General features: G+C 39.8%; 1 protein-coding gene across 8 annotated transcripts in view; it reads right to left on the bottom strand.

Moving 5' to 3' along the window:
- Tenm3 (teneurin transmembrane protein 3) overlaps positions 1-18,522 on the bottom strand; it is a 435,030-nt gene that overhangs the window by 317,837 nt on the left and 98,671 nt on the right. Inside the window, exon 1 of one of the 8 annotated variants that reach the window (XM_090354164.1) lies at positions 203-284. The exons of the other annotated variants lie outside the window; for them this stretch is intronic. The gene's annotated coding sequence lies outside the window, so the exon portion shown is untranslated. Of the gene's footprint in view, positions 1-202; positions 285-18,522 lie in introns of those variants that run through there. 8 annotated transcript variants of the gene reach the window in all.

An 18,522-nucleotide genomic window follows, 5' to 3' on the forward strand; every position in this document is an offset into this window, starting at 1 on the left:
AGGTGGAACGAGGGGGCCGGAGCCGCGCGCTCCCGCGCCCGGCGCCCTGCCCGCCGCGCGCCCTGTCCGCCCGGTGCCCAGCGCCCTGCCCGCCCGGCGCCCCGCGCCCCGCTCGCCCGGCGCCCCGCGCTCTGCCCCGCCGGCCCGCCGCCCCCGAGCCCCAGCCACCTTCGCCGCCTCCGCCGCCTCCGCGCTTACCCACCTTGCCGCGGCGCGCCCTCGCTGTGCGCTGTGGCCGTGCGGAGCCGAGCCCGGCGCTGCCAAGTTGCCTGGGTCTGGAGCGTATCGTGTTACAGCGCCGGGCTCGGGGCTCGGGCTGCGCGCGGCAGCCAGACATGATAGGCTGAGGCTCCTCTGTTTACACCCGGCCGCCGAGGGGGCGGCGGCGAGGCTTAACCCCTTCGGGCCGGGCCGGGCTGCTCCCACCTCCGCCCCAGTCAACCCAGTGCCCGCCGCCCCCAGCCGGGCCGCCACCCCCGGGCAGCCCCCCGAGTGCGCACTCCGGCGCGCGCGCGCTAGCACACACACACACACACACACACACACACACACGCTCACACACACCCGGGCGCACATCCACGCACGGACACACACCGGCCGGCGCATCCTCGCAACCAGGCCCCCACCGGAGACTGCACACTGGTCACCGGCTGGCGACGAAGACCCTGCTTGGGGACATCTCCAGCCGTCCACGCTAGGACACGCCACGGGCCCGCGGGAACCGCCGGACTCCCCACCGCGGCTCTTTCCCTCCCGGGGGGGGGGAGCGGTTATCGATTTTTTTTTTTTTTTTTTGCAAAATTGATCACGTCTCCCAGTTCTACTTTTTCGTCTCACTAAAGAATCTCGTCTTCCACCCCGTGTGGAAGCCCGAACCCTCGGCCCCGCCGCCGTCCACGCGCCACACAGCCTGGAGGCGGCCAGGATTTCCCGCGTGCTCACCAAACTAAGTCCTCCCCCTCCCCCGCCCACGGGACGCACACAGCCTGGGACGGGGGGGGGGGGGTCCCTACCTCCTTTGCAGGAAGGGGGAGGAGGTCCGCGGCTGGGTGCCCGAGCCTGGCCCCGGTGGGTGTGCACGGCCAGAGTGTGGGTGTCGCCCTGGGGCCCCGCATGGCCCGTGGTTGCCCCTCGGCCGTGGCCCAGCCCGGGTACCCCGCCGACCAGGGCTGCGGCCGGGACCCCAGCGGAGCCAGCGAGTGCCCAGATGTGGGCCGGCTGCAGGCTGGTGAGATCTTCCCTCGGGGAGGCCACGCGGGGCGGCCTGGGCCCAGCCGCCGATGTGCCGCCCTGCACGGGTTCCACTTTCCAACGAAAGCTATTTCGACATTCTTCGTGTTTTTTTTTTTTTTAAATCTCTTCTATCTTTTTTTTCTTTTTTGGTATTGCCTTTGGTGCCTTCCTACCATTTCTTTCTTCTAGAACGTTCTACCTGTCCTCTTCTCCAATAAACTAAGAATTGTTTGGCTATTATGCGTTTTTAGACATTTTTTCCCCCTCCAATTCCATCAAAACTCAAGGATCTTTGGAAATAAACACACGGAAGCATGAACGCTTTATATGGCCATACCATTATTAACCAACGTATTATTTTGTGGTTGTCTTGTCACTTTTTTCTCTCTCTTTTAAATACAGACTAAGCCAAAGGGCCGCTTCCCCATTAATAAGGTAAAAAACGAACATCACTTTGTCCATGTATCACTGAGGATTACACTGAGAATTTCTCCCCACGCCCCTTGGCTAGAACAGACCAATTTCTTTTCTCATTCCCTAGACCCAGCAACAACAGCAATTCCTTTATTTTTGGCATTTTAGTTTTACCTCGATTTTTGCCACTTCTTACTGCTACCAAGTGATCTACCTAGGTGAAGATTTCCTTTCCCATTACCATACTTAGAAATAACTGATGTTACTCCTCACTGTTTCTTTTCTTTCAATAACTCTGGCTTTCCCCAAACCATGACTCACGAAACCCAGCCTGTTTCAACACAATCACAACCATCTTGTGTGTTGTTCACTTTAACAATCAATACATGCAGCTCTTAATTGGGACACTATTAACGTATCATAGAAATTATTTAAACACATAGCTAAAATGTTGATATTATTTTGACGTGGTCTCTAAATTTCCTAGGCATTTCAAGGTTTTGCAATTCTTTCTCTTGAGAAAAATTGGGTCAAAAAATAGAACAATGGATATTTTGTAGGGCACCAAAGGAATTCTAAATTCTTAAGCAAATATCTTCTTTGGAAAAGAAGCATTTCACAGATCACAGAAATAGGGCTGACTCTTCTGAGGGTATGTGTGTATGCAAGAGCCTGAAGTAAATGCAAATAATACAACGTAAGACTTTAGGACAGAATTTTTAAGCCGGAATCTTAGAATGAAATAAAGTATTTCACAACCCATGCAGTTTTTTGTCCATACTTGGAAAAATCTTCCGCTTGATATTCAACTATCACAAGTTGGCAGATATAGACTTACAGAAATTAACCACATGGAAAGAAGAAACTTCTAGTGGAGGAATGAGTGGTCCTACGATCCTAAATAAATCATCGTTTAGGTCAAGATGAATCTTGAGAAGACTGATATTTGGCATGCTCATTTCCCTCAGATAAATGCTTATGTAAATTGGTCACTGATTGATAGCCTTTATTAAAATCCCAATTTAAAATGCTAATTAGGCAATGCCCATCTATAAATAGCAGATCCAGGTAAGGCAAAATTTTATGCCGATTATATTGGAGTATTCTACCCGTATGTCTGGTTCTACTCTTGTGAATACAAACTCATGATTGAGAGTTGGACAAAGAACAATGTCCCTTGAGAATGACCAAGGATTTCCTTTGAAAGATGCCGAGTTAAAAGTAGCAACCCCCTCCTCCACTATGGGGCCAGAGGCAAAGGAACGGAGATGATTTTTAAACTATTTCTATTGCTGACTAATGAAGGATGGTGTCCACATATGTCTCCAAGAAAATGCACGGGCTTGTGACCACATCCACTCATGCATTAAATTACTGCCTGCTTCAACATACTGCAGTCCAGCCAAGAGTCACATACAGTGCAAAGACACCCATTCAACTTCAATCTTCTATTTATAGTTTGCCACATTGAAGGTTTCAAGCTCAATCAGCCTTATGGATACTCTCTTTCATAATTTAAGCACTCCTTATCTAAGATCTGCAGAATTCTCTGTAGTTCCATAAGCAGGCATTATTAAATATGTTGAATTGTGTGACTATTTTACCTTGTGAATAAACACCCACATAGAATCATACTAATATTAAATGAATTTTACTTATAACAGTTTAGTTCTTAAGGCATGAAAGCCTAATGATTGAACACCACAAGGAAAGTTTTTAAAAATGCATGAACCAAATCAAAGCAAATTGCGTTGAAAAAAAAAAAAAGTCCGTGAATGCCCTGTTACTTCAACTGGCACCAACTTAGCTGTATACCTGGAGTTTGTTAGTCCTTTCTCTGCTTAGGCCAACAACCTTCAGGAAAATCAGAATATCAGGACATTGCTCACGTCTGTAATCAATCATAACTACTCAAGGGACTTGAGAATGGAATGATCTTAGTTCAAGGAAAGCCTGGGCAGAAACATTTCTAAGGAGACCCTGTCCTAAAAATAACCAGCAAAAAATAGGGCTATTATGGTTCATGGCTTAAATGGTCAGCCTATGAAGACTAAGGTTGTGAGTTCAAATTCCAGTAATATAAAAGGGGAGAGGAGAGGAAGAACATCAGAATAGTCTAATCAAACTGAGATGATTACCTTTCCAGCTAAATAAGATAAAAACTATGTTTTCAGTGATGATATGCTAGAAATGAAATCAAACTAATAGTGGTACTAAATATATGAGTATGATAAAAGTTAACATTATAGCATTATACTAAGTTAGCACTATGCTGAGCATTTGGCATGTATCTTTTCATTTTAAGTTCTTGTGTCAAACTACTTGTGGTAGGTCAGTGTTCTTCCTCTAAGTTAAATCCCCACTTCCATCCAGTGCATTTTTCCCTTGATTCTTTAAGCCTCTATAAAAAAATACAACATTTTTCCATGTTACCAATGAAGAAACTGGAACTTAAAGAAGTTAAGAACATGCTCAAAAACCGTTACAGAGTTAGTTCTGATATCCTTATGCCCTACGATTCATATTAAACCAGATTAATAGATCCAGATAGAGTTGACTCTGTAGTTAAAACTGGAATCAGGCAAAAGACAAAGAGTAAACCAATGTAACAGTGATATTCACAAGACGATATGTTGGAAATGAACTTTACAATTTGGGATCAGGTGGGGAGATGGAAAGTGGGAGAAAAACATGGGAAGGGGTAACAATGTTTGAGAAGAAATGTACTCACATAATCCAAACACCAAAAAAAAAACTGAAAAAAACTGAAATTAGGAATACAGTTCACTTTTGAATTTATCACAGACTAAGCCACATAAACTATTTGAAAAGATGACAGTTGATTTTAGAAACTGGAAGTTTTGTGGATATGCGAAGCACAGAGATTTATTTCTACTGTCCTGAAGATACAACGAGAAGTAAGTACTGAGACCACCGAACTTAATTTCCTCACAAACTGGAATGTTGGTTAGAGAGGAATGAAATATCCCCTGGATATCCCTACACCTGACTAAGGGGTTGTTGGAGTATAGGATGTGTCTGTCAATGTATTCAGCCAAAGATTATACATTTATTTAGAAATCATTCTCCTTTGACATAATATGTCAAAAAACCCTGGTTCTGTTAGCAAAATTACAGTTTACCAACATCACTTGATACATAATAATTGCACAGTGATTCAATTACATGTAGAGAATAAAATTTTAGATTTTCCCCTCAGGTTTTGGAGTATTATCCAATAGCCCATAACTTTCTAATAGCCAGGTAAAGTCTGTTATGGGGTGATATAAAACTGTATTTACAGGCGTATTTCTGGGTTTGTTCTCTAATGAAGTCCAGTGGTATTTGGATAGGAACAAAAGCAAAGGTTTGAAAATAAAGTCTTATAAGAAGGGCCAATTCATAATGTGTCACAGATGTCTACAATCACTCTAAAAGGCTAGTATTATACAAAAGTGGTTCTTTTGAATCCTATAGGAAATTCAACTCTTAATGTACATGTTTGCTTCACAAGTCTCTGGAATGACCTACACCTGAAATCATTTCTGAAAGTCACATTTTTTCTTTATTTTAAAAGGTGTTAAATAATTTCATACACACACACACACACACACACACACACATATGCACGCACACACACACACCCTAGCGCTTTCTGAGATCTGATAGTCTTCTTTTTTTAGATATCCAATCACGTCTGCTATGTGCCAAGAGAAATGGTCTTTATTTTTGTCCTAATTCTGATGACCTTGAACAGGAACCTGCTGGATCCTCTGTAGCCAGGACAGACAGGGAAGAGAGGAAGCAGGAGCAGCCTGTGTGGGAGGAGGTCTGGATTCCTTGCAGGGGGCAATCAAGCTATATGCTCTATCCAAGCCTCTTGGTGAGCCTTCGCTCTATACTGGCAAGTTTCCAGGAGGCAGAGGAAGGGGGTAAAGAAGGGAGATCATTTCTACCTGGTTTTGAGAGCAGGGGAGGGCAGGAGGGCAGAGCTTCAAGAGAAATCCAGATGGCTAGCAAGACTTAACCGGGGGTAGGAAATACCAGGAACTGAATACATACCAAGACACACAAGGGCTTACATCATGCCACCAGGTGTCAAAGGCAACATTGTAAGGAGTCCACAGCACAAAGATGTAGACTGAAGACTCATTTTATTATGTATAAAGGTCCACAACTGGAAGGACAGGGGTTTGCTACGAAGGGAGGAACTCTGTTCATCTCTGGCACGTGGGCTACATGACAAGACCAGTTCCCAGGCCCACCCAGGGAGGGCAGTGTTTGTCCATGCTTAGTGATCTATTGGGGTTCATCTCATTTTTAGTCTTGATCATAGGGACATATTGTGAGAGACCATTTTATGTGTTTTCTGAGAATCCAAGTTTAACAAATATAGGTGTGATAAATAAAAATGACTGAATTATTCAAATTCTAGAGTAATATCTTCAACCTGGACCCTCTGTTTCCAACCACTCTATCCCTCCCTCACAACATTAAGGTTGGTTCTCAAAACCAGTTTCAAGGAACTGTCAAATAACTAGGCTGCCTATCTTTGAACTTAAATACATGATTTGAAGTTCTTTGTTTTGTCTTAGATACCAAGAACTAGTTATCCAAAGAGCAGCTGGTCATCACTTTTTCCATAAAGGCTCTTCCTGTATTTAGAAGTGATTATTCTTAAATCTGCCTTTAAAATCCATTGCCATGCTAAACTGAACTACTGCTATTGTTAGTTTACTCTTTCCTCATGTGTCTGTATTTGTTTTACCTCTTTCGTCATTTTTTATGACACTTCCAAAAATTGCGTTGCTTACAAAAGGTAAAGATGGCTGAGAACCACAACTTTTCAGATCCAGGTTTAGAGAACTAGGCTCAGAAAGGGAAGAATATTCTACGAGAAGACAAATGGTTTGGGGAACGGAAATAGAGTGAACATTTCATTATTTCTACTTCAATGTGTCACCAAGAACATTAAAATGGAAAGAGGGGATTTAGCTCAGTATTGTAGAATCACCAACCCAGTTCCAGCACATGGATATTTATGAACATACAGTAGATATCAGAATAATGAGAAGGCTGAAATGGCAAAGGCCCAGCCTGGATCCTGGAGGAAGTTTACATACCAGTGCCATGAAGGAAAGGAAACTTAAAGAAAAAGTCACAAAGAAGACAGAGATGATCTCTAGGAAATTAGAATCAGTAGGAACATGATGGCCTGGAGAAAGTGAGAATGGGGATGGGTTTTGTGTTGTACCTTAATACTCACAATGATTGAAGAAAGGTTCGTGAAATCAAGATGATTGGGAGGGGGTGGGGGAAGGAAATGGGGCCAAAAACCTGAGATGGGGTATCAATATATGAGAAGTAATGCAACTACTATCTGGAGAATGTAACTATATCCACTCTATACATTAGCTCAACAATAAAAAATTAAAAAAGGAAGGAAGGAAGGTAGGTAGGAAATCAGCACTTTGTGACATAAAGGAGAATTATTCCTAAATGGGTAATGGGGCGAATGTCCAATTTAATGGTTGTTAGACATGAAGGTGAGTGATTGGAAGCACAGACAGGTAACCTATTTTGTTTTCATTAAGTTTCTAGACTCACATTCATTCATATGTTTCGAATGTCTGTCTGTTAATGTTCCTGAAAGCCTTTGTGTAATATCACACAAGACTTACAGGACAAGACTACTTATGACTAATATTTAAAATACCGAAAAACCATTCCTGGGCTTCTTCTTGATCAATTTTTCACTCTAGAGTCTGTATCAGTTTGTAAAATTTAGGATCTTGCTAAGGGGAACACTAATAGTGAAATCACAGAAAGATACACATTACCTACTGAGTTCTCTACAAAGACAGAAAGGGAAGGATCCGGAGAAAAGTAGAAAGAGAAGGTGGCCATTACCAATAGAAAATTCCAGTCTTGGGGGCGTTCAGCCTCCAAATGATAATAAACTTCTAGTGCTGCCTCTTCCTATTAGGAAGCGAACTCTGCTACAAGAATATCCTCCACAATCATTACAAGGTATAGAAGGGCATCTATGAAATTAATGATAGGCTAAGGGAATGTGACTTCTGAGAAAAGAGCAAACAAAAGAGCAAATGTCCACATGAAGATTGTGATCCCAGAGCATCCCGATGTTTCAAGGCCTATCATTCGTGGTGGTAGTCTGACTTTTAAATGGAAACTTCTATGAACTTATGTGGAACGATATTATTTTTGGCCACAGGTTTTTGAAAGAATTTTTCAACGAAAGGTTTGCACTATGTGATCGTTCAAATGAATTTTAAAGATTAAGGCAGAACAAGTGAGACTCTTTTAGAATTACTTCTGTAATATTACTCATTAGATCAATATATCACTATGTCAGTTTAACTACCACGTCTCAGCTTTAATTCACATGGTATAAGCAGCCACAAGAAGTAGAAATGTTCTCAGAGTTTGGTATAGATCTATGCACCATAACTGCACCTTCTCGGGGCTGGTATTCTACAGTGAATTTGGGTAAATGTAGCACCAGGAAGTTTCTGGAAAGTCTTCAAAAGAGTGGTTAGAATAAGATATATTTTCTAACTGAAGAAATACAGACAGATTAACTTAATTGCAATTTATGATTAATGAGCAAATCCCTAAATTATAGTAAACCAGTCATGCCATAAAAAGTTTTTTACATTGCTTGGATCTTATTTCTAGCATTTTAATTTAAAAAACTGCATTTCCATAAACTGAGTCATGGCAGCAATTCAGATAAACATCTTAGATTACCGGAATAAGCATTGTGGTAACTGATGATAAAAGGATAAAACTCAAAAGAAAAGAACATACAGGAAACAAAGCAGCTATAACAGTTTGTAGTTTGAAACGAATGGCAGAAAGAAACCTCTTCATTCATCCTTCAGGACTATGTCTACTCGTCTCCAAATGCTCCAGGAATTAGGAAACCTGAGTTCCTTTCATGGCTCTTCTTATTTGTTGTGTGAGTTAGACGGTCTTAAGGGATTCTCAACCTTTCTTTCAGTAAAAAACATCTTTTAGGTCTTTTATATCCCTTAAATGGGCATGCAAGAGTTTCTTCGATTTTCTTTCTGTTTTTACTGTTTGTGTATGTACCAGTACTGGATCTTGAACTTGGGACCTGTCACTGTCCCTGAGCTTTTGTACTGAGAGCTAGTACTACTTGAGCTGCTCTTTACTTTGGCCTTTTTAGTGATTAATTGGAGACAAGAATCTCAGTCACTTTCCTGCCGAGGTGGCAATTTGATGTGAGATTCCCAGATCTCAGCCTCTTCAGTAGCCAGTATTACAAGTGAAAGCTACCAGCACTAGGCTTTGAGGAGTGCTGGAACTGGAATTCAGGGTTCTTCATATGAACCAAGCATTCTACCACTAAGTAACAGCCCTAGTCTTTTGGTTTCTTGAATGTCTTAGGATACGTTTTCAATTGGTTTTATCTAAGTCATCATTTTCTTAAGATTTCTCCTTTTCCAGCCTTGTCTCCCATCCTCCTAGTGATTTAATTTGCCATCTATCCATGATAAATTTACAGATCAAGATTTTGTTTGTACCATCTTGCCTAGTTTGTTAGCTGAGATAAGATCTATTACTCCCTCCCCACAAGGTAGCCTCAAATTAAGATCCTTCCTATCATCACCTCCAAATAGCCAGGGTGACACTAGTCATCTTAGGCACCACAGAAAACTAAAACCACAAAGCCATATTGAATTTTCCCCAAATATGAAGAAATAAATCAACTTAAGGTTTTTCTTCCGTATTTTCTGACTGTGAGTCCACTGCCCTTTTATTTTCATAGGAGAATAACTAAAGATTGCCTTCATCTGCTGGGGGAATATTTGAAAATTCTAAACTTCATTCTTGTGCTTTTTCCTCTATCCTATTTCAAAATCAATTTCCTATTTTCTCACATTTCTCCCGGCTAGCAGCTGCTCCTTCTGGGCCTTTGTCTGGCCCAAGGCAGGCAGGCAGGCAGTTGCACAGGAAGTTGCCTATTCACTGAATGGCAGCTCTAGAGGTTCTCCTGCCAGAGACAGAATGTCTAATAACCATATTTCAGGCATCTTCCAATTGCCTCTGTCTTCAAAAGCATCTTAACACTTGAATCCACAAGTTTGGGTCTCATTTCTTTTGTTTTCTCTTTTTTTTTAAACTGAGAATTAAACAGTTTTGTTTATTTATTTTTTCCTCTTGGAACAAAGATTTACTACAAAAGAAAAACATGAACCATCAAGAGGCACAAGAAGTTGAGTCACTGAAGAAAAAAAATTCAACCTGCAGTGCAAACATTGAAGATAGAAGTCACATAATAAATACTGCATTTCAGCACTGTCTGCCTGCGCAGCACAGTCAAAGGGAAATAGCTTTCTCTAGTGGTCTGGCGGGGAGAATTGACTCTCTTGAGCAAAAGCGGCAACTTCCAGAAAGGCACAGAACCTGGTGAAGACCACCAGCAAAGACAATAGTCTCCTGACAGACAGCTACTTAAGTGGAAATGGCATCCACCTTCATCATTTCTTTGACTTTGCATCAGACCCTTGGGATAAATCCAGAATCCTTTCTTTTGCACAGACTCCAAAGATACCAGTGGTATCCCAGCAATTCCCATGGGCAGGCTCCGCGTCTTTTCTGTATCCATAGCTCTCCTACTCACTGTCAAAGTGAAGCACCCAGTCCCCAGGTTCCGCTCATGCTCAGAGTCCTCAGCTGCTCTAAAGTGGCCCAGCCAAGCAAGGATTGTCCTTGTCATCATCCTTGGCAAGACTTTTTCCCATTCAAGATGGATTCTGCAGTTCTTGTGCTCTTGTGGTGAAGGATAAAAGACGAAAATATCCTCTGGTATCATTTATGGGATATAATTTGATAATCAAGGAAAACAGACTCTTAAAATATAGTGATATATTAAGAAAGTTTCGACTTGTGCCAAGGAGACCTACTTTCTTAATAAGGACCAAGAATCACAACAAATCAGAGAAAGGCTGGATAAGTGGGACTGCATTAAACTGCAGAGCTTTTGTATGGCAAAGGACATAGCTAGTAAATTAATTAGGAAGCCTACAGAATGGGAGAAGATCTTCACTAACCATACAACTGACAAAGGCCTCATATCAACAGCTCAAAAAATTGAATCACTCCATAACTAATCTCCAAAGAAACAACCATCCCATTAAAAGATGGGCCAAAGACTTAAAGAGAGTCTTCTCTGAAGAAGAAACAAAAATGGCCTATAGACACATGAAGAAATGCTCAACATCACTGGACATAAAAGAAATGCAAATCAAAACAACTCTAAGATTCCACCTCACTCCAGTGAGAATAGCCACGATCAAGAAAACTAATAACAACAGATGCTGGAGGAGATGTGGCCAGGAGGGATCACTACTACACATTGGTGGGAGTGCAAACTCCTTCAACCACTATGGAAAGCAGTATGGCAGTTCCTCAAAAGACTAAACATAGAGCTCCCCTATGACCCAGCAATTCCACTACTAGGCAATGTCCAGAAACAAGGCCATACTGAATCCACTAGCACAACGATGTTCATTGCAGCACTATTTACCATAGCAAAGATATGGAACCAACCCAGATGTCCCTCAGTTCATGAGTGGATCAACAAGATGTGGTATTTGTACACAATGGAATTCTATGTTGCTTTCAGAAAGAATGACATTGCTTAGAAATGGAAAGACTTAGAAAAAGTCCTATTAAGTGAAGTAAGAAAAAATTCTATTAAGTGAAGTAAGCCAGACTCAAAGGAACATAGGTTCAGTGGTTTCCCTCATTTGTCATAATCAATAGAAACCTTGGGCTCTCCTAGCAGAGAGTTGCAATAGAGCAAAACCTAGATACATAAGGCCATACAGTATGATGCTAAATGAAAGGACCTCCAAGATATAGAAACAAAAGCCATATAATGAATGATTGTTGTCCTTAATGTACTATGTTATCTCTCATCTCTTTTGCTGTCCCTTGGTTATCTCATATTGTTACAGTATCTCACTTTGTTACCTGATTTATTGGATATATTTGTATTTGGTTATTTGAAATTGGATAGGGAAGGGGGGAAAACAAGATGAGGGGTAGGCGTGGGGGGGAGGGAAATGTGGACCAAGACATGAGAAAGGGTATCAATGTATTTGAAATAATGCACCTTCTATCTGGTGAATATAATGTAACCTTTCTATTAATTACAATAAAAATACATGAAAGAAAAAATATAGTGATATACTGAGCTTCAATTGCAGTTCTATGTAAAATAATCATAAAGGTCTACACTACATTTTCTCTCCAAAACAAGCCCTTCTTTAGATTTTCCCCCCCTTTGTCTTGAAGTTATTACCATTTGCAAAGTCCCCCCCCCCTTTTTTTTCCTACTCTACCATACACTGCAGCAGGAACTGTGGCTCTCCCATTTTTCCCACAGCTTTTTCCCTCTAGCTTTTCCTGTTATTTCCAAAACTACATTGCTTTGAGAATCTCATTGTATCTTAGATTTTCCAAAAACCTACAGTACGATGTCAGCATTGTGCTTTTCTCGGTTTTGGTTTTAGTCTGGGTATCTTGCGTTAAAGTCTTTCCATGTAGCCCAGGTTGACCTGAAACTTGCTATGAAACTCATGTTAGTTTAGAACTTGTCTTCCTTTCTGCCTCATCCTCTGTTGTGCTAAGATTATAGAAGTGTGTTGTATCATGCTCAGCTTAGGTCTCTCCATTTCAACTCCAGTGCATATTCCAGTTAAATCTTCCGTGTCTTATCTTCAAATATTGCTCTCTGTTCAAATCCTCAAAGGTCATATTGATAAAAGAACAAATTCTTCAGTCCGCCATTCTGATTCCATCTCACACTTGCCCTTCTGTTTTTCTCAAATATGTCCTTCCACATTTTCTGTAACTCTGTATGACATTACTAACTCTGACTAAATGTCTTTCTTCTCCCATTTCTCTGACCTCTGAAGACTTAGCTTATCTATTATGTTATTGTATGATTTCAGTTCTCAGCCCGGTTAGTATCCAACACATGGTGACTTCTCTAGTTACCTTAAATACAATATATTCAAGGCTCATAATCTTCTACAAACTGGTATCTCTTCCTGCATTCCCGGTGTCAGTGAATAAAACCTTCCTCTCCATGCAGAAGTTTGAGGCAAAAGCCTGGATGTCAGGCCTGCTCACCTTCTCCTTTTATCTCCCCTGTGTTCCCTCTCCCATAGCCACAGTGACCATTGTTTCTTCTCTTGAATGAGGCCAATATGTGGCCCTATTTTCCTCTTCCTCTACTACATTCTTTTCACTGCATATAGAAAAACCTTTCCTCAGAAGCTTAATATAATCATAAACATTTCTGGACTGAAAAAAAAATTAAAAGGCAGTAAGATAAATAACATGCGAACTTTTTAGTAATGCCCTGTTTTGATCTAGCCTTGCTTGCCTTATTAATTTCAGCCAGTTTCTGGATTTTGCACAGGATACCCCTTTTCTTCATCAGAAATAGCATTCATCTTTGTCTAATGTTGATAAGTCCTTCATTAGAACAAGCTTAATTGTTGTATCTTCTTGTCCTGAAATCTTTCTGATTCCTAGTAGCTAGATGTTACTTGAAATTACTGCAAATGTACTTGAAAATTATAATGAACACCCCTCTCATTATACTGCAAAAAATGTTTTAAAAGTAAGCCTTATTATTAAAAATGCTTGGTTTAGGAGCTGGGAGTTTGTCCTAGTGGTAGAGTATTTGCCTAGCATACATGAAGATCTGGGTTCGATTCTTTAATACCACATACATTAAAAAAAAGCAGGAAGTGGTGCTGAGGCTTAAGTGGTAGAGCTCTAGCCTTGAGAAAATACAAGGACAGTGCTCAGGCCTTGAGCTCAAGCCCAGAATTGGCCAAAAAAATTGAAAAATGCTTGGTTTATTGTTGGTTGAATGACTAAATGAACAATCATACAAAATATTTAACCTGACAGGAAACCAATCCAAGATGTTCACACATTAGAGAAAACTAGAACAAAGTATATCAAAATGTGTTCATATATAGAGAGATAACCAAAAAGTGACAGAAAACACATTTCTAATTCAAGCCTACCTTGAATGCATTTTGACCCAAATTTTATATTCAAAAATTTATTTCTTTGACAGCTAGTGTCATATTCTTGAACGGTTTTGACCAATTAGTCAACAAGAATTTCTTCCTCTTTATTCCTGGTTCTCCACTCTGTTGTTTTGTAGCATAATTTCCAGCGATGATTATTGCCATATCTTAAGTTGTTCTAAAGCAACATATCCAAAGTCATACCTGTTTCATGCCCACCCCCATTTCAGAAGTCATTTTTCTCCTTGTCTTTAGTGACTCAGTTTACATACTCTTTACCTATTTGTCTTGGGTAGAAATTTCAGTCGTCCTACTTCTTTAACTCTCTCTTTCTTTCCTTCTTTGTTTCTTTCTCTCTCTCTTTCTTTTCCTTCCTTCCTTCCTTCCTTCCTTCCTTCCTTCCTTCCTTCCTTCCTTCCTTCCTTCCGTCCTTCCTTCCTTCCTTCCTTCCTTCCTTCCCTTTTCTTTCTTTTTTTCTTTCCTCTTGTCCTGGTGCGTGAACTGAGGGCCTGGGTGCTGTCCCTGAGCCTCTGTGCTCAAAGCTAGCTCTTTAGCCTTCTGGTTAGAGCACCATTTCTGGCTCTTTCTGAGTAGTTTTTACAGATAAGAGTCTCACAGACTTTCCTGCCTGGATTGGCTTTGAATTATTAATCCCAGATCTTAGCCCCTTGAATAAGTAGGATTACAGGTGTGGGCTGCCAATGCCCGGTTCTTTATTAAATCCCATCGCCGTACCTCCTTTAAACCTAGGCCAACTCATATGCTAAGTATGTGCGCTATTCCCCCAGGCCTAGCTTTTTTTTCTTTTCTTTGCCAGTCCTGGGGCTTGAACTCAGGGCCTGAACACTGTTCTTGGACTTTCTCAAGGCTAGCGCTCTACCACTTGGGCCACGGCACCACTTCTGACTTTTTCTATGTATGTGGTACCAAGGAATTGAACCCCAGTCTTCGCATATACTAGACACTCTACTACTAGGCCAGACTCTCAGCCCCCAACCCTATCCTTTCACCCCTGTCAACAGGTTTTGAATCTCATCCATTTTCACAAAGACATTTCTCAAATCTATACCCTCAGCGTCTGCACACCTGGTCACATTGTACATATTTTCACTCTACGTCACCAATACCCCTTTCCATTCCTTCCAAAATTATCTTCTTTTAGAAACACAGCCTGCCCATGTCTATACTTCATTCCTTGCAAGCCTGCATCTAATTTCTTGGTAGAATATTTCATTCAGGCCCTGTAGTTCTTTTTAAATCTTCAATGGCTGCTTTTTCTCTACAACCCCCAAATCTATCATTATATAATGATCCCAGGATTTATCATTATAAAATGATCCACATATGTGCCACAAACACACTGTGCCTCTTTACAGAGAAAAGTAGCCAAATGCAATTTGCTTCCACACTAACTGGCAAGTTTAAATAAATCAAATGTCTCCTCCTATTACTACAAAATAAAAATGAATGTTAATATTTAATATCCAATAATATCAAATACTACTTAACAGCTCTATAATGTTTGGGATTGGAAAAGGATTTGGGGGCAGAGAAAGAATCATCATTACTTCTACAAATTAGTGGTGTGTGATTAGCTAATCACGCTCTAATTCTAAAGGTACAAAGATTATTCTTCTATTTTTGAAATAGCAGCAACAATAAAATCCTCATGTGAATTTTGTCAATGAAAATATTAGAGCTGTTGAGGACATTGGAAATAAGTTACCTCAGGATTTGTTGGGTCAATAAATAAAAAGAGAGCATACTTCCTAGCACTAGGCAATATCCTACTTCTAGCCTGAAGGTCACACATCTTTGCACATACACAAAGTAGTTACTAATTTTTTTCATGCTTACTGAAATAGAGAAGTATTTATATGAAAATAATTTCCTTAGCAAGAATTAGTTACCAGAGGGAAGAAAATATCAACAATGCAAATTACTTTTCTCATTTGATATTATTTATTTCTCAGGGAAATTAAAATTCTGTTCTAAGAAGACAACCAAATAAAGTATGTTTTTAATCTCTATGATACATATTTTTAAAAACATACTTTGTTATTCCAATACATGCATGTATGGTAAGATCCAAAGACCACATAAGCCAAACAAAGCTTTCCAATAGCCCCCTTTTGGGATTCTCTGCTAAGCATATTCCTGTAATTTTGGCTCCAGTGAGTTGATGGAATCAGAAGGTTACCTAAAGAAAGCCAGAGCTAGCATCCATCAAATGGTCTGTCATGATATTAATGCCCAATATGGGCAGAAACTATACTAGAGGAAGACCAGTCAAATTGATTCAATTGTGTCTCTTGGAAGTATTTTGTCTGGAGATAAAATGGGAGAAAATGAGTCTCAGTGGCTGGTGAAGCTGAAGCGAAGAATCTGTGGCCTAGTCAATCAATGTTATCTTGGTACACATCATATATCTTATGGTTCATCCAGTTCCTCGAATCCTGTCTGAACAGTTGCTAGACTGTGGCAATTGTCACTCATTTCTCCCCAAATCTATTGAAATAGGCTTCTGGGTGGTTTTCCCTCCCTCCATTTTTTTCTTTTGTCAAGTATTTTTTTTTTTACAGTGAATCCTTATCATCTAGATAACCGGAGGAACTTTAAATCCTTGCTTTTCAGAATGCCTAATATAGAATCTATTTGTTGTTTGCATCAAGTTGGTTTCCTCCATACTTTCATTTAAAATTTACTCCCAACAAAACCTAGGCTTGGAAGAAATGTCTCCAAAAATATGTTGTATTTATAGCTAATACATTAGCATGCATTTTTTATTGCCAAAATGTTTTGAATAATCATCTGTCAATCACATTTTCCTTTTGTGGGAATAAAAAGGTCAGCAAGTTGGCAAAAAAAAATGACAGCACTGGGTAGGGTTCTGGTAGGTGGGATAAAAAGTCACTTCTCATGTACACAGCTGGGCGTAATGAATGCAACATGTTTGAGGCCTATTCTTGGATCTGTTCCCCCACATTTTAAACTCAACTTTTCTTGGCAAGATTTTTGGGGCCATACTGTGTATGTGTGTCTGAATTCCTTCAGCCAAAACCTCTTAATATGAAAATTCAGCAGTATTCCATTTTGTGTAGATGTCATGGCTCAAAATCCAGTCTGTTTTATGTACCCTAGGACTCAAGACCGACCTCTGAATTACTACAGGCTTATTTTTAGCACAAAGTGATATTTATCTCTGTCATTTTCTATAGCCATAGATAAAGATGGTCACATATATTATCTCATTGACTTATAGCTTACAAAGAACATATATTGAAGAAAAGCATTTTAAGTGAATTAACAGAACATACATATAGCCTAAATCACAGCCTGACTTTTACATTAATGAGTAATAATTCTGTTGTAGAAAGAACAAACAGTAAAGAATTTCCATCCTTGTGCAGCAAGCTTCCTGTCTCTCCCAAAGGACAAGTTTTTCTCTAAATATCATTCTTTTTCCCTTAGAACAAAGAAAAATTCCCTCTTAGTTGCAAGGTTTCCCCTTTGCATTCTGGAACTGTGATTACAGTTTTTTTTTAAATAAAAATTTTGAAAGACTGCAAATCGGAGCTCATTCCTCAATATATTTGAAGGCTTGTACAAAACAAAAACACAAAAAGCAGTTACAATAGAGATTTTGTTGAATGGTTATAGGTAAAAAGCTGATTATTTCCCTGAGTTACAAAAAAAAACCCAACATAGTGTTTAGAGTTAAATTTATAAATGCAAAAATTCTTACTCGGGAGATCCCAGAAGCAACACAAGAGCATCAAGAATTTGAGAATCAAATCCAAATACTCACACAAAAAGGATTTTGAAAATCAGCTAGGAAGAATCATGAACAGATGCCTCAGCATGAAAGAAAATTAGAAATACAAATATGTAAAACTGAAAAGCAAATATTGTGGAAATATGTTTGGAAATTCAGTAATTTTTCAACAGATAATGAACATGGGGGATATTATGTTTTCTTTCTGCAAGATTAGGAGCTATTTTAGAAGTCCAACTATTAATAATATTTTAAATTATATTTATCAAATTATTAACTCTAGCTTCAGTTTACAAATACTTGTCAGATCAGATATTGGAATAAAAATGAATATACAGAGTTGGTTAAAGAAAGTGATCTGGGTCCCACAGCTACAAAACCATTGAAATAAGAGCTAAATATTCTGAAATTATAGCTGACTTTGACATACGCAAATGACTAAATTCTTCTGTATGTGGCTTGAACTTCTATGAAATGTTAGTATTAACTGTTCCCAGTCATTTACCGACACAATAAAATTTTTGAAAATTAATTCACCCATTGTTTTCTTCATATTTATACAGAAATTTATATAAGTGTCAAGAATCAAAAATAATACTTTGTCAATATCTTTGGAAACTGTCTTAACCATCTTTATGTTGTTTCCTTTATTTTACCATTTTAAAAAGGAAAAGTGGCGATTTGTTGTGAAGGTGGCCCCATTTAAGGTGTCATGGTGAAGAGAAAAATATAAATAGCCAAGTGGGATGAGGAATCAAGTGAAGCCCAAATGGGTCTTGTGGATGCAGGTATAAAAGCTGAGCTCTTATGCCATATGGAATTTGAAGCATAGTTCAAAGAAGTGCTAATCAATATGCTCCCACAACAGAAAAGGTAGTGGATCAACAAATCCTCACTAATCCCATAAAAGCGTGTACCATAGGAACCTCATATTAATACATCAGCTGCATTAGCTGTAGGTTCTCTACCTAGTGGCCCAACATGCCTCTCTTG

This window comes from Megascapheus bottae, chromosome 20 (assembly GCF_031878675.1).
Source record: "Megascapheus bottae isolate mThoBot1 chromosome 20, mThoBot2.hap1, whole genome shotgun sequence".
NCBI lineage: Eukaryota > Metazoa > Chordata > Mammalia > Rodentia > Geomyidae > Megascapheus > Megascapheus bottae.